This window comes from Cucurbita pepo, unplaced genomic scaffold, assembly GCF_057944985.1.
Source record: "Cucurbita pepo subsp. pepo isolate OVF unplaced genomic scaffold, ASM5794498v1 scafford_5, whole genome shotgun sequence".
Taxonomy (NCBI): Eukaryota; Viridiplantae; Streptophyta; class Magnoliopsida; order Cucurbitales; family Cucurbitaceae; genus Cucurbita; species Cucurbita pepo.
Genome location: NW_028257910.1, coordinates 551,077 through 567,432, shown reverse-complemented (window position 1 = coordinate 567,432; position 16,356 = coordinate 551,077). Strand labels below are relative to the sequence as shown.

Here is a 16,356-nt window from a genome sequence, read left to right as displayed (position 1 = left end):
GCCGTTTCCTTTTGTGCTGGCAGCCTTTCCTGAAGATTGAGAATTTCTTGACGAAGCGTATAAGATTCTGACCTGGTTTTAGATCTTAGCGCCTGTACCTCTTGTTTGAGATTATTAATCTCTCTTTGTAAATCTTGAGTAGTGAGTTCTCTCGGTTTTTCAAATCTTTAGAGAACAGATTGGAGTTTGTAGGGATTTCTTTCTTCCCTTTCAGTTGGCTTAGAGATTGTCATGGCATCCCTAAGTCGTTGAGCAATCTTCTGTTGAATTTCTGGGTCTTGAACTTTTTCTACTACTTCGAGTAGAATTTCTTGATCCTTGGTAAGGACATTTATGCATCCTTCGCACGTCCTTTTTCCTTCTTGTTCTGATTCGTATTCTGTGCTAGAATATGAATCAGATTCTTCTTGGAGTTCGAGGATTTCTCCCTCGCTTAATTGCTCTGAGTCGGTTAGGGTCAGTTGTAATAACTGATTTTTCAGCTCTTGATCTATATCCAACTCATTGATCTTTCCTCTGATTGGACACTTGTTAGCATAGTGTCCTTCTTCACGACATTTGAAGCAAGTTTGCTTTTTCTTTCCTCTATGGGTTTTTGTAGGAATATACTTCCTTCTTGAATATGTTGGCTTTTGAGACTGCACGGGTTTACTCCGATATGTTTCTCTAGGCCTGTATGAATGATAAGGTTTTGGATGCGTCTTAACCTTCTTTCGTCTTGAGGTTGATGGAGCTTCTATTCCCTTGCATCCATATTGATCGCAAAATCTGCCAAGCTCTTTTCTGTTTGACATCGAAGAATTGAGCTTGTTTTGAATCTTTGACTCATTACAAAGTCTGAGTCCTTCTTCTATGATGAAGGATGCTATGGATCCGTATGACAAAGTTTGTCATGAAATTGTTCCATTGTACTTTGTCTTAAGATCATCTTTGATCCTCCTTGAGAAGTGTTTTGGTAGTCCATTGACGAAATTCTCTTTCCAGAATTCCAACGAACTATCTGTTCTAATAAGAACTTTGCTGAAGTACATGTCTTTGTACCACCTGAAATCACCTAAGGTAGGGCATTTTAGATTCATGAGTATCTCGGCGGATCTCTCCTGGTATTTTAGAGGGTCGCCGAAGAAGAATTCTATGAGGGTATATATGAGGGTGTTGACAGCATCCTCTACCCTTTCATGTTGTACCTCGGTCCTAGTTGATGGACCTTCTTCTTTGATAATTTGAGTAGTTGGTCTAATGACATAGTGGTTTAATATCTGTTGGCGGGTTGTTTCGTCGAGATATTTGTCCCACCAATCCTTGAGTTGCCCGGTAAATTCAGTTACCAAAACTTGAGCTATCTGATGGTCGGATTTATGGCCTTGTAATTTATACGCGCTTGCGGCCATCATCATCTCATTGACAACATTCATTATCAGATAGTCAGACAATCCATCGATATTCCATTCATAGATTGCTAAACCATCTAATGAGCTTGAGTTTGTAGTGTCTTTTCTTCGAACTGGATATCCGAAAAAGACGGTTGAGGATACCAGTTTTTCTGATTACTGGCATTATTTTGACTTCTTCTAGAGATCCTTTCAATTCGATTGTAGAAAGGTTCTTCTCTCTCATTTGCAATCTCGTCTTCGAATTCTTGGTTCTCTTGTCATTGTTAACGACATTGACAGATGAATCTTGAGGCGTCATGGCGGGATTTAATATCCTGTCTAACTTTTCCTTTATCTTGGCCATTGCAGCCTCTTCTTTTGAAATCCTTTTTGTAAATATTTCGAGATTTGCCAGTCTGAGTATTGGTATTGACTCATCAACCTTTGGTACAGAACTGCTTGCCTGTTCCTGCTGAGTACCTGATTTCTTTGAGATTTTTCCCTCGATACTTTCAAGTTGAGTAGCGATCGTGGATAAAATCTTATTTGAATAATTGTTTTGATGCTGGATATTCGTGATATCTTTTAGGGTCGGATTGCCCTTTTCTAGTCCTTCCGGAATATGTTTGAAAGGGCTAGCTTTGACCTTTTCTCCGTAGTAGTTGTCGAATTTGACTTCTTCTAACGGAGGATGTTTCGAATATACCTTGCCTCTTTTGGTAGTCTTCCAACTCCTCTGGGTCAAGGTGCATACCTGCAGAATATTTTCTTCAAACCATTCGAAGAATGGTATATTTTCTTTGATGGCTTCCATATGAGAATACCACTGAGCTCTTAATTCATTTCGCTCAGCGTCTTTGTAGGTTTGGAAGAAGGCATTTCTTTTTGAAGAGTTGGTAGGTGACATAAAATCTGCTTTAAAAAATTCTTTGTCTATCTGAAAATCAGCTGTAATGACATTTAGCTGGCTTTCGTAGACGGATTGAGTATCCATATCCGTATGGGTTGGAGACCTTGAGCCATCTTCATAGTGGATTGACGCCATTTTTTGATCATAACTGACCTCTTTTACCTTTAAGGGGTCATACATTGATCTTGATATTCGTGAAGTACTTGGTCTAGAACTCAGGAATTCTTTTACTTTCGACTCTGACGAAGGTTCTTCGCTGAATTTTTTTTCAACACTTCCATCGTCATGTTCGATGATTTAGATTGGGTTTTGAGATTCTTTCCGCTTTGGAAGATTTGCATCTTCTATTTTCCAGACAGTGCTTCTGGTTATTTGATCCCAAGAGAGTGTTTTTGGGACAGTCACTGATGATTATCCAATATTTGCTTCTATGAGCATAGTCGATCCTTTTGGTGAGGATCTTAATGCTCTTGGAGAAATGTTTGTATTCATGAGCTTATAATAAATCCTTAATATGACGACTGAAGAATGGGTTTCAGCCTTGATGTTTAAATTTTTTGACTGTAAATCTAGCATGAGAGCTGATAATATGTGTGGGTCGGGGAGAGACAGAGTAAAGTTTGGATAACAATTGAAATAGACTGGTCCATTCTCTAAATTGGATTGAACCATTCCCAACAAGGAATTGGAGAAATCTTCACGTCTCTTATCTCGTAAGGAGATAAGGACTGGGATATCTAATCCAAGTCTGAACAATAGTTTTACCGTGACTTGGACAAGACCGACATGAAGATAGTTAAACTCTTCACGATGTTGGAGTATAAGAGATCTTGAAAAAAGATTCAGAGATTCCCTATTGCTATGAATTGGGATGTTCTTCTCTGAGAATTTGATGCATGATCTTTGAGTAAAATTGAAGTTGAAATTTGGTAGATAGTTTTAGGATCTACCTTTGGAATAGTCCAATTTTTGAGTTGATCTTCGATTCTGGCAATCTGGTATTCTTGATTGACAGTATTTGAGATTGTGAGATTTTCTCCCCTTCGATGTTCATTTGAACTTTCTTCTTCATCGGTAGAGCATTTGAGATGGCTTGATTTTCTGAGCTTTCTAAGAAATTCGTTCATAAGATAGATAAGATAAGAGTAGGATGATTTTTCTCTGAATTGTTCAATTGATATTCAAGAGAGAGCTATCGACCGATCGATGCCCTCTTTACATTGATGAAGTCCCTTTATAGACTTCGAGTTTGATCGTAAATTTGAAAAACGTCAACTAAGAGATAAGATCGAATCTAAGAGGATAGGACCCCTGCAAGATCTGTTTCCTATAAGACACAAAGTAAACTAATAATTTAAAAGACTAATAATTTACCGACATTGGTAATTGGCATGTGAGCCTTCACTGTGTGGCTGACAAGTTGTCAATCTGATACCACATAGAAATGCTTAATGACTTGAGCCCTTACGATTTACATGAGCTCTATCATCCTAGCTTAATTAATAATATTTAATACATATTTTTACATAGATGTATTTACATTCTTTCCTACGTTCATCAACATTTCATCAATTTTTTTATGAAATGATGAAATAAGAAAGAGTACATTAATAATAAGAAAAACCAAAATAGACAAAGTGCAGAATCAAAATTGAATGGAATATGTTCAGATTTGAATTTTTTTTTTTTTTTTTTTTTTTTTTTTTTTTACAATTAGTTTAACGACTATTCAATCATTAAGACAAGGACTATCATATTTTAAATCTATCAATGTGGGATTGTTTTAAAGGAGAAATCTATCATATTTACAGGTAAAAAAATAATACATTCATTTAGAACAAGTGGCTAGCTCGATGTCCATAGTCCGAGCACCAAAGAATATATGTAAAAAAAAAAAAGAATATATGTAAAAAAAAAAAAAAAAAAGAAGTGGATGTCAGGTTGAGGACTACCAAGAGCGGAAGGTTACGCTGCTCTGTGAAACCAGCCTCACGCGGTTTCCTTCAACTCTAAGGGCCATGGACACTAGGCCTTCGCCCAAAGCTCATAGCCCAACTCCCTACCTGGAATGCACAGGCCAAAGAACAACTCTCCAACAACCCTAACCAATGGGCAGAGCCAACCTCCAACCACTTTGTTGCCCCCATATGGGTTACAAGCACAGATTACCAAGCTCGGCGATTTCCTTAAGACAAGGACTACTTTATGAAGACTACAACTACATCTACCAAGAGGTTTATATTAGGCCTAGGAGAATCGACCGACTATCCTTCCACCGACAAGAGCGGAAGGTTACGCTGCTCTGTGAAACCAGCCTCACGCGGTTTGCTTCAACTCTAAAGGCCATGGACACTAGGCCTTCGCCGAAAGCTCATAGCCCAACTCCTTACTTGGGATGGACAGGCCAAAGAACAACTCCAACAACCCTAACCAATCGGCTGAGCCAACCTCCAACCACTTTGTTGCCCCCATATGGGTTACAAGATCAGATTACGAAGCTCGGCGATTTTCTTAACACAAGGACTACTTTATGAAGACTACATGTAATTTTAAATCTATTAATGTGGGATTGTTATAAAGGAGAAATCTATCATATTTACTGGTAAGAAAATAATACATTCATTTAGAACAAGTGGCTAGCTCAATGTCCATAGTCCGAGCACCAAAAAATATATGTAAAAAAAAAAATATATATATATGTAAAAAAAAAAAAAAAAGTGGATGCACCAAAAAATATATGTAAAAAAAAAAAAAAAAAAAAGGAAGTGGATGTCAGGTTGAGTTGAGGACTACCAAGAGGTTAATATTGGGCCTAGGAGAATCGACCTGCTATCCTTCCACCGACAAGAGCGGAAGGTTACGTTGCTCTGCGAAACCAGCCTCATGCGGTTTCCTTCAACTCTAAGGGCCATGGACACTAGGCCTGACCCGCTATCCTTCCACCGACAAGAGCGGAAGGTTACGTTGCTCTGTGAAACCAGCCTCACGCGGTTTCCTTCAACTCTAAGGGCCATGGACACTAGGCCTTCGCCCAAAGCTCATAGCCCAACTCCCTACTTGGGATGGACAGGCCAAAGAACAACTCCAACAACTCTAACCAATCGGCTGAGCCAACCTCCAACCATTTTGTTGCCCCCATATGGGTTACAAGCTCACATTACCAAGCTCGGCGACTTCCTTAAGACAAGGAGTACTTTATGAACACTACATCCAATTTTAAATCTATCAATGTGGGATTGTTGTAAAGGAGAAATCTATCATATTACAGGTAAAAATAATACATTCATTCAGAACAAGTGGCTAGCTCCATGTCTATAGTCTGAGCACCCAAGAATATATGTAAAAAAAAAAAAAAAAAAAAAAGTGCATGTCAGGTTGAGGACTACCAAGAGGTTTATATTGGGTCTAGGAGAATCGACCCAAAAAAAAAAAAGTGGATGTCAGGTTGAGGACTACCAAGAGGTTTATATTGGGGTCTAGGAGAATCGACCCACTATCCATCCACCGACAAGAGCGGAAGGTTACGCTGCTCTGTGGAACCAGCCTCACGCGGTTTCCTTCAACTCTAAGGACCATGGACACTAGGCCTTCGCGCAAAACCCATAGCCAAACTCCCTACTTGGAATGGACAGGCCAAAGAACAACTCCAACAACCCTAACCAATCTGCTGAGCCAACCTCCAACCACTTTGTTGCCCCCATATGGGTTACAAGCTCAGATTACCAAGCTCGGTGATTTCCTTAAGACAAGGACTACTTTATGAAGACTACATCTAATTTTAAATCTATCAATGTGGGATTTTTATAAAGGAGAAATCTATCATATTTACCGGTACGAAAATAATACATTCATTCAGAACAAGTGGCTAGCTCGATGTCCATAGTCCGAGCACCAAAAAATATATGTAAAAAAAAAAAAAAAAAGTGGATGTCAGGTTGAGGACTACCAAGAGGTTTATATTGGGCCTAGGAGAATCGACCCGCTATCCTTCCACCGACAAGAGCGAAAGGTTACGCTGCTCTGTGAAACCAGCCTCACGCGGTTTCCTTCAACTCTAAGGGCCATGGACACTAGGCCTTCGCCCAAAGCTCATAGCCCAACTCCCTACTTGGAATAGACAGGCCAAAGAACAACACCAACAACCCTAACCAATGAGCTGAGCCAACCTCCAACCACTTTGTTGCCCCCATATGGGTTACAAGCTCACATTACCAAGCTCGGCGATGTCCTTAAGACAATGACTACTTTATGAAGACTACATCCAATTTTAATTCTATCAATGTGGGATTGTTGTAAAGGAGAAATCTATCATATTTACAGGTAAAATAGATAAATACATTCATTCAGAACAAGTGGCTACATTCGTTCAGAACAAGTGGATAGCTCGATGTCCATAGTCCGAGCCAGCAAAAATATATTTAAAAAAAAAAAAAGTGGATGTGAGGTTGAGGACTACCAAGAGGTTTATATTGGGCCTAGGAGAATTGACCCGCTATCCTTCCACCGACAAGAGCGGAAGGTTACGCTGCTCTGTGAAACCAGCCTCACGCGGTTTCCTTCAACTCTCAGGGCCATGGACACTAGGCCTTCGCCCAAAGCCTATAGCCCAACTCCCTACTTGGAATGGACCAGCCAAAGAACAACTCCAACAACCCTAACCAATGAGCTGAGCCAACCTCCAACAACTTTGTTGCCCCCATATGGGTTACAAGCTCACATTACCAAGCTCGGTGATTTTCTTAAGACAATGACTACTTTATGAAGACTACATCCAATTTTAAATCTATCAATGTGGGATTGTTGTAAAGGAGAAATCTATCATATTTACCGGAAAAAAAATAATACATTCGTTCAGAACAAGTGGCTATATAAAAATATATGTAAAAAAAAAAAAAAAAATGGATGTTTATATGGGGCCTAGGAGAATCGACCCGCTATCCTTCCATCGACAAGACGGGAAGGTTACACTGCTCTGTGAAACCAGCCTCACGCGGTTTCCTTCAATTTTAAGGGCCATGGACACTAGGCCTCCGCCCAAAGCCCAAAGCCCAACTCCCTACTTCCGAATGGACTGGCCGAAGAACAACTCTAACAACCCTAATCATTGGGCTGAGCAACCTCCAACCACTTTGTTGCCACCATATGGGTTACAAGCTCACATTACCAAGCTCGACGATGTCTTTAAGACAATGACTACTCCCTACTTCCGAATGGACTGGCCGAAGAACAACTCTAACAACCCTAATCATTGGGCTGAGCAACCTCCAACCACTTTGTTGCCACCATATGGGTTACAAGCTCACATTACCAAGCTCGACGATGTCTTTAAGACAATGACTACTTTATGAAGACTACATCCAATTTTAAATCTATCAATGTGGGATTGTTGTAAAGGAGAAATCTATCATATTTACAGGTAAAAAAATAATACATTCATTCAGAACAAATGGCTAGCTCGATGTCAATAGTCCGAGCCACCAAAAATATTTTAAAAAAAAAAAAAAAAAAAAAAAAAAAAAAAAAAAAAGTGGATGTCAGGTTACGCTGCTCTGTGAAACAAGTCTCACGCGGTTTCCTTCAACTCTAAGGGCCATGGACACTAGGCCTTCGCCCAAAGCCTATAGCCCAACTCCATACTTTGAATGGACAGGGCAAAGAACAACTCCAACAACCCTAACCAATCGGCTGAGCCAACCTCCAACAACTTTGTTGCCCCCATATGGGTTACAAGCTCACATTACCAAGCTCGGTGATTTTCTTAAGACAATGACTACTTTATGAAGACTACATCCAATTTTAAATCTATCAATGTGGGATTGTTGTAAAGGAGAAATCTATCATATTTACCGGAAAAAAAATAATACATTCGTTCAGAACAAGTGGCTATATAAAAATATATGTAAAAGAAAAAAAAATGGATGTTTATATTGGGCCTAGGAGAATCGACCCACCCGCTATCCTTCCATCGACAAGAGCGGGAAGGTTACACTGCTCTGTGAAACCAGCCTCACGCGGTTTCCTTCAATTTTAAGGGCCATGGACACTAGGCCTCCGCCCAAAGCCCAAAGCCCAACTCCCTACTTCCGAATGGACTGGCCGAAGAACAACTCTAACAACCCTAACCATTGGGCTGAGCAACCTCCAACCACTTTGTTGCCCCCATATGGGTTACAAGCTCACATTACCAAGCTCGACGATGTCCTTAAGACAATGACTACTTTATGAAGACTACATCCAATTTTAAATCTATCAATGTGGGATTGTTGTAAAGGAGAAATCAATCATATTTACAGGTAAAAAAATAATACATTCATTCAGAACAAGTGGCTAGCTCGATGTCCATAGTCCGAGCCACCAAAAATATATGTAAAAAAAAAAAAAAAAAAAGTGGATGTCAGGTTGAAGACTACCAAGAGGTTTATATTGGGCCTAGGAGAATCGACCCGCTATCCTTCCACCGATAAGAGCGGAAGGTTACGCTGCTCTGTGAAACTAGCCTCACGCGGTTTCCTTCAACTCTAAGGGCCATGGACACCTATCATTCTCACCTGTCCAAACACTCTTAAGGTCTCAAATTTTAATATTTTTATGCAATTACAACATATTATGGGTTTCATTTATTTAACTTTGAAGAGTTTTTTTGAAATATTTTGATATTGAAACTTAAAATAGATAAATACATTGATTTAAAACAAATCCGTTGACAATTATAGACATTCAAATATTCCTACAAAAATTGAGCGAAAAAAATTTGGAAAGTTTTAAAGTTACATTTCTGAAATTGGAAAAAAGTAGTTGGCAAGCTCGATGTCCTTAGTCCAAGCCACCAAAAATATATGTAAAAAAATTGGATGTCAGGCTGAGGACTATCCAGAGAGGTTTATATTGGGTCTAGGAGAATTGACCCGGTATCCTTCCACCGAAAATACCGGATGGTTACGCTCCTTTGTGACCATTGAGAATTTCGTGAGAACCACTCGAAAAGTAGTTCAATTTTATGAAAAACTAAAGTGGTTCGGTTTTAGGGTTGATGTGGTCGGTTCAGTTCAATTGGCCACGTCATCGTCTCTTCCTCCACAAGGGAAGGACACGACTCATGGCGTTGCTCCTCCGTTTGAAAATGGAGTTCGCCAGCTCATTCCAGAGCATTTCTCCCCTCGATTCCTTCATAAAACATAAAGATGAACTGTCAAGGAAGAGTTTGGGATAGATATCTCACCTGCTCGTGAACTACAGCGTAAGTTATAGACGTTCAAAGTCGGGGAAAACTCGTTTTGTTGCCGGAGTAAACCTAGGAGGTGTTGTTATTAGTTACGACGATGCAGACACTGTTAGGCCACACCTCCTCACCAAATATCCTCCTTACACCTTTCTTAAACTAAAGGCATAATTCGTAGAGGTTGCTTGGGCGTGGTTGAGGCGAATTTTGAGTTCCTTCCCTCGATCTACAACTTAACCTAGAACATGATTTTTCCGTTGGTCAGCTCAAACTAGGCCATCAAACATGTTCCATTTAATCCCCTCAAGCTATTGGAAACATCAATTTTGGATTTTAAGTGCCGTAAGTAAGAATTTGAATTTTGTCCCCAAAACTTACCGATATCGAATTTCTTTGGTTACGCTTGTTCTTAAGGTTGTCTCCCTTCGAGACCTTGTTAAAAAATGATCCTTAGTTGTGTAGAAATTAATTGGGATTGGATTTGTTCATCATGACGATTCTTGTTCTTTGAAAACCTTTGAATTCTTATTCTTGGGGTTACCAGCTTTATTTCTTATGCTCTTTCATGTGAACTTTTAAACTTATATTTTATAGATCTTCTGCTCACAAATAAAAAATAAGGTCCCACCAACATTTGAACTCTTATTGGATTCAAAGTTCAATGTCTTAACCACTAGACCACAAATATATATAAAATTTGTGTAAAATAAATATTTTAACTTAAAAAACATAAATAGTATTTTCATATACTTTTAAAACTTTTTAGTTTTGCATCCAATAGGATTTCAACACATTAAAAAAATTGTTGGTGTACAATTATTCTACACATCCAATAGGATTTCAACACATCCAATAGGATTTCAACACATTAATTAATTTATTAGATTAGGCGTACAATTATTCTACCATTCTTTTTCAACTGTGCCAACATATATATGGTTAAAAAAATTGTGAAATAAGTTTTTTATCCCTATGATGTGGATAAGAAAAAATTAGAAGCAGTCCGAGTATTTGATTTTGGACCTCTTTCTCCCTCAGCAAGAATCGTACACTAGATCTTTTACTTTTATTTTGGAGAACTTTTCTATTTTAGTCAAACTTCTGCATTATTGGTCATTTCAAGAATTGAACTGAAGGTCTTTTACCCATTAAAATGGAATTTAAAATTTTTAAAATGTCAACTTAGGTACAATTATTAGTTATTGCTTGATATTTTGCTCGCTATTGACTTATGATTCTACTTATGAACAAAAGGATTAAGAATCAGACTCAAAGACCTCTCACATCAAACGCTTGAATCAGACAACTAGACGAACAATATTCTTACCATTATTATTGTAACACTCAAAAAATGAAGGAAATTAGCTCCAACAAGAATAAGCCGCCATGTAAGACCCAAAGAGTCGAAGGAAAAAAATTAAGAGGATGAAGAAAGGACAAAGGTCTTAAGCAAGTTATGTCTATACGGTAAGAATTAATCTTAACTACTTAAGCTCTTTAGAAAAGGACGAAAAAGGTCATTTTCCAATTTTTAAGAAATTTTCCAAATTTTTAAGAAATTTTCCAAATTTTTAATTCCTTAGATGCTCGGGAAAAATGACCAAAGGTTCGAACATGTTTTAGAAAAATTAGTGTTTTTTCGAGAAAAATAATAATAAAATATTCAAAAAGTAGCAAAACACCAAAATACCCCTAAAATTATGGATAATTACGGATATGCCATTGTGCTCAAAATTAGAACCACCTCCTGCACAAAATCCTTCGAATCTCAAAATCCAGCCGTTGGATCTTCTCTAAAATTGGACACCATCTAGAACATTCACAAGTCATCAAATCCAACGATCAGAACTCAAATTGGTTGTTGGTAGCTCACTAATCGGAGATGATATTTTCCACAAATTTTCCAAAAAATTCAATCTCCAAATCATGACGATTCTGGAGGTTTCAACGTTGGTGGAAGTTTTTCCTATAAAGTCTAAAGTTGGGGCAACAATATGGAACAAGATTAGAGCAAGGTCGAGCTCCCAATCGTAAGCAATAAGCGTTTAGATTTTTTGTCTCCTACGATCAGATTTCTTCCAAATTCGAGAGCAATTTTCCACCATTTCCCTTCAAACTTGTTCCTACAGTTTCTAAACAAGATTGCCCACAAGTTCTATGAAGGAATAGGGTGTTAAAAGTGCCTAGAAACATTTCTCCCAATCCAATCAGCCATTAAAGAGTTTCAAGGAAAACTTGAAAATACAACTAGATGATACACGATAAATCTTCAAGCAAGAGTAATTCCAATTTGTTACTGCACCGCGAAGAAATGTTTTCATAGAAGATCATCAAGAGAAATAACCTCAGGAATGAGCCCAATTGAAGGAAATCAATTTTAGGCTCAAAATTGGGGGCAAGTGTCGGATTCCTATCTATAGTCAAATTTCATTCAAATTAAGGATTCCTTTAGCTTCAGAGGACGAAGTTGAGTAACTTTGATGAATGAATTGAGAGTTGAAATGTCGTAGAATAAGCTACCCAAGAGAATGAAAATCTAGTGTTTTGGGTGAGTTGCAGACCGAGAACGATTTATGGAAATTGAGGTCCCACACTCAAAGATGTTCTTCCAAACCAATTTTTTTAGCTTGAGGAAAGGATATGAAAGAGGTCCCATGAAGAAATCGGGCCTTGAAAATCCATAGAATTGGCTACCCAATAAAAAATCCTCTATTTTTTCTCAGACCAGAAATCAATTTTTGGACAAACTTCGGGAGGGAATATCTTGTGCTACAATTCACAGGTATGAAATCAATCCCTAGCCCATCCTTGTAACAAAATCTTTAAGTTTCATGAAGAAATTGAGGGGAGAAACACTATGAATGATGTTGTGGAGCTTGAGTTTCAGACGGCGGCGCAAAGGACGTGTGCATCTTCGTCCTGTCCAGAGGAAGAAGACAATGACGTGGTCTGTTCAGTTGAATCGGCCATGTGAACCTAAATTTCGACTTTCCCTTGATTTTTTTCAGTTTAAATCTCCTTCCAGTCCGGTTCTCATGAAAAATCTTATGGTTCAAGAAACTAGACACAATAAGGAGTTTGTGGAAAAAAAATTTGAGGTAGTTCGGATACTAAAAGCTAAAGAACTTAAGTCCCAGTAACTGAGAGCTAGTCGTGGTTTAATTTTTTTTGTCGGTAACTAGGAGCTGGTCGTGGTTACTGTAACGACCCAAAATTTTTTACTTAATTTAAGGTCGCTACCGTATACATACCATAAACATTGAATGCGAAAGACTTCATTTAAATTCCATAAAACATAACCTTTATCTTAAAACACAACTATGGACTTACGTGTTTCGAAAACATCTTTAAAACGACACAACAAAAGACCCGAAATAAAATAAATAAGCGTTTAAGTTTAAAACATCCTATTCTATCCTAAGTCTAAGAAAATAAGTGCCACTATCCTATGCATGTGCCATGATCTTGAGTTGTGATGCCGTCGTCAGCTGTACAGGAATGCCTTGCCTTAACCTGAAAAATGTAGTAGCACATGGCTTGAGTATTTAAAGAAATACTCAGTAAGTGACCCCACTATTGGGGTTAAATGCAACAATCACATGCAATGAAATGATGGGACCTATCTTTCATTTCTTTTCGTTTCGTTTCGTTTCATTTCATTTCGTTTCGTTTCGTTTCGTTTTCCCTACGGTGTAATCCTAACAGGTAATCGTGGACATGTACCATATACTCTACACGCAGCCCATACGTGCGAGTATGGGCTCACCAGCTAGTTCGCACACCGCTGGGCCACTGTCCCTAGCCGGTGGGCATGCTCTGGGGGCCCACTGGGACCCGTTAAAACTAAAACCGTCATGGCAGCGCTATGCAGGGCATAACGATCGTTGTCCTGCCATTTGGATGTACGCGTCCGTACCCTCGTGATGGGATAGGGGTATCCCCCCAAATGCATGATCACACAATATGCATGAGGTCCCACTAGTCCTACAGTCATCATTTAATGATCATAACCCCGTGTCACGTTTTCATGCTTACATGTCATTCTCATTCTCATTTCATTACATATCACACATATTCCTAGCGGGGTTATGTATCATGCAATTTACCGTATTTCATGTCATACAATTCATTCAGTTACATTTCAATACTCATACAACAAGCCATAATCGTACAAGGGTCACACATCGTCACATGCATTCATATCACATCAACTAAGCAGCATAAATAACATACATTCACGTTCACATGATTTTGTACTTAAGCACAATAATCTAGCATACAATGTATCATATCATAACCAAGTCAATAACGTAAACACTTCATAGTCATATCGTTCTCTAACTTACCATAGCCTTAACGTTCTTATACCTATCACAGACATATCATTACGTGACGTACCTTAGTCATATCATCACCAGAACGTATCCTAACGCCATCGTTCTATCAATCTATCACAAACCTATCCCTTTCTACCCATAACCTAACCGTATTCTTTCATCAATCTCTCCTATCCATAGCACTTCGGTATGTAACCTAACCTTAACGTTTCATGAACGTATCTTACTCCTATCGTTACATTTTGTTTTGTGCATCCTTCTCGTATCCTTTCTCAAACATCTCCTAGAGCACATCGTACCAGAATTATTATCATACAATCCACATATTATATAACATAACATAACATATAGAAAGCATATCGATCCACAGACAATTCACACATATATATATGACACGTGCAGAACCACAGGGCACGTGTCAACATCAAAAATAACCATGCCGATAGTAAGGTCACTTACCTGGCTAACTTAAGTCATTGTCACGAATATATCTTTAATGAAAGTTTGATTCCGTCCGGGTCCACTTATATGAGCCCATGACATTAGTTTCGGGTTTGAATTCTACAACATTATTTCTCTAATTTACATTGGTCCATTGTTAGAAGTCTTGAAATGTTATATATCTATAATTATATTTTTATTAAAAATCTCATTTTTCATGGTTATTGTGGTATAAAAAGTAGATACAACTAAGTTATTCTGAGCTTTACTGTTTTCTGTATTTACTATTTACCTTTCTCTCCATATTTAGTTTGTGGTTTTTAATTCCCTAATCTTTTTTTTTTTTTTTTTTATCTGTTGGCTTTTTAATTCTGTTCTCATGTATTCCAAATTAACAGTGGATCTTTATTTCCAAATCTTTCCTTATCTCAGTGTTTCCTATTTCCTTATCTCAGTTTCCTATTCAGAAGTTTTCTTGGCCATTCTATCTTTAATTCATTTGGCTACTGATAAAAATTTAATCTAATATTACTGATATGCATGATTGACTAGAATTGTATAAATTGTTTGACATTTAATTTCTAACTAAAAGATGGATCATGGTAATAATTAAGATCTAACTATAATTTCTAAAAAATAGGATAAAAGAAAATAAAGATTTAATACATACCTTATTAATCAGATCTATCTTCACGTAAATCTTCAGCTAATCTCAGCTGGGTAAAGGTCATTCTCATCTTTTTTTTTTTTTTTTCTTCAAGTAAATCTGACAATTATTGTTTTTCTTTTTTCTGTTTGCAGTAACTGTTACTTTCTGGCGTCAGGCGTTGAGGAGAGATAATTGTGGGAAGGGATGAGAGGTTAGTGGAGAGAAGTGGGGAAATGTTGTTTTTATTTATTTATTATTATTATTTTAACTACCTTATTATAATTATTTTTATTTGTTTATTTATTTTTTTTTTTGGCTAGTACAGTTACATCTTTTTTTAATGTAACTAGTAGTTAGTCGTTATTACATTTTTCTTCTTAGGTAACTAAGAGCTGGTCGTGGTTACGTTCCTAGCTTAACTTAAGGTTGTAATTAAAAGCCTACATACAAGTAGGCAATTTATTGAGTTCTTAAGCACTTCATGTTTACCTTTTTTTTAGGTAACTAGGAGTTAGTCGTGGCTACTTTCCAAGTTTAGCTTAAGGTTACAATTAAGAGCCTACACACAAGTAGGCTACTTTTTGAATTCTTTTTTTTAGGTAACTAGGAGTTAGTCATGGCCACGTTCCAAGCTTAGCTTAAGGTTGCAATTAAGAGCCTACACACAAGTAGGCTACTTTTTGAATTCTTTTTTTTAGGTAACTAGGAGTTAGTCATGGCCACGTTCCAAGCTTAGCTTAAGGTTGCAATTAAGAGCCTACACACAAGTAGGCTACTTTTTGAATTCTTATTCACTCCATGTTAAAAAATTATTTATGTAACGGTTTTACAAAGCCTAAAGCATTTGGTGACATACAATTAAAACATTTACAAAGCCCAACACTTTAAAATAAATTAATTGATTTGTATTAGTTCAAAGTCTAATCTCTTGACCACTAGACCATGAGACCACAAATATTTACAAAATTTGTGTGTAATAGATCTCTGAATTTTTAAGACACCTAAGTAATGTGGAACTTTATACATGACCTTAAAACGGGGTTATCAAGTTACTAGTAAGTTTTCACGCCCATAGAATCACGTTAGGTTGCACTTTAATGTTTCACTAAGTTAAAACTAATATGTTTTGATGCTACTCCATAATAAGCCTATGTTAATTTATAAACCATGTTCCAAGAATATATGTAGGATCAATTGAATACCATGGTAAATAAGTTGCTAGGATCATACCCAAAAGTGACATTATCTCCCATCACGCGATGTATGACGATGCCCCTATTCCTTTTTTATGTGGGATGCCCTACACTATGTATCATGAGAAGAATGATAAGGAGGGCCTCCTATTTCCCTTACTTAGATGAGATACACTGCATCAGAATTTACTAGTAGGATGATACGATCATGATAGCGCCACTCTTGTGTTCACA

At 37.6% G+C, this 16,356-nt stretch overlaps 7 non-coding genes and 1 pseudogene across 7 annotated transcripts; all 8 read right to left on the bottom strand.

The window, feature by feature from the left end:
- Positions 1 to 4,175: 4,175 nt before the first annotated feature.
- On the bottom strand, positions 4,176 to 4,462 carry LOC147786231 (signal recognition particle RNA; annotated as a pseudogene).
- Positions 4,463 to 4,487: 25 nt separating this feature from the next.
- LOC147786230 (signal recognition particle RNA) lies at positions 4,488 to 4,787 on the bottom strand. The gene has a single exon (XR_015414813.1).
- A 367-nt stretch (positions 4,788 to 5,154) lies between these two features.
- LOC147786229 (signal recognition particle RNA) lies at positions 5,155 to 5,454 on the bottom strand. Its single transcript, XR_015414806.1, has one exon.
- Positions 5,455 to 5,712: 258 nt separating this feature from the next.
- LOC147786228 (signal recognition particle RNA) lies at positions 5,713 to 6,016 on the bottom strand. Its single transcript, XR_015414791.1, has one exon.
- A 186-nt stretch (positions 6,017 to 6,202) lies between these two features.
- LOC147786227 (signal recognition particle RNA) lies at positions 6,203 to 6,505 on the bottom strand. The gene has a single exon (XR_015414852.1).
- Positions 6,506 to 6,712: 207 nt separating this feature from the next.
- LOC147786226 (signal recognition particle RNA) lies at positions 6,713 to 7,015 on the bottom strand. Its single transcript, XR_015414794.1, has one exon.
- A 138-nt stretch (positions 7,016 to 7,153) lies between these two features.
- Positions 7,154 to 7,457, bottom strand: LOC147786225 (signal recognition particle RNA). Its single transcript, XR_015414818.1, has one exon.
- A 715-nt stretch (positions 7,458 to 8,172) lies between these two features.
- LOC147786224 (signal recognition particle RNA) lies at positions 8,173 to 8,478 on the bottom strand. The gene has a single exon (XR_015414816.1).
- Positions 8,479 to 16,356: the final 7,878 nt, after the last annotated feature.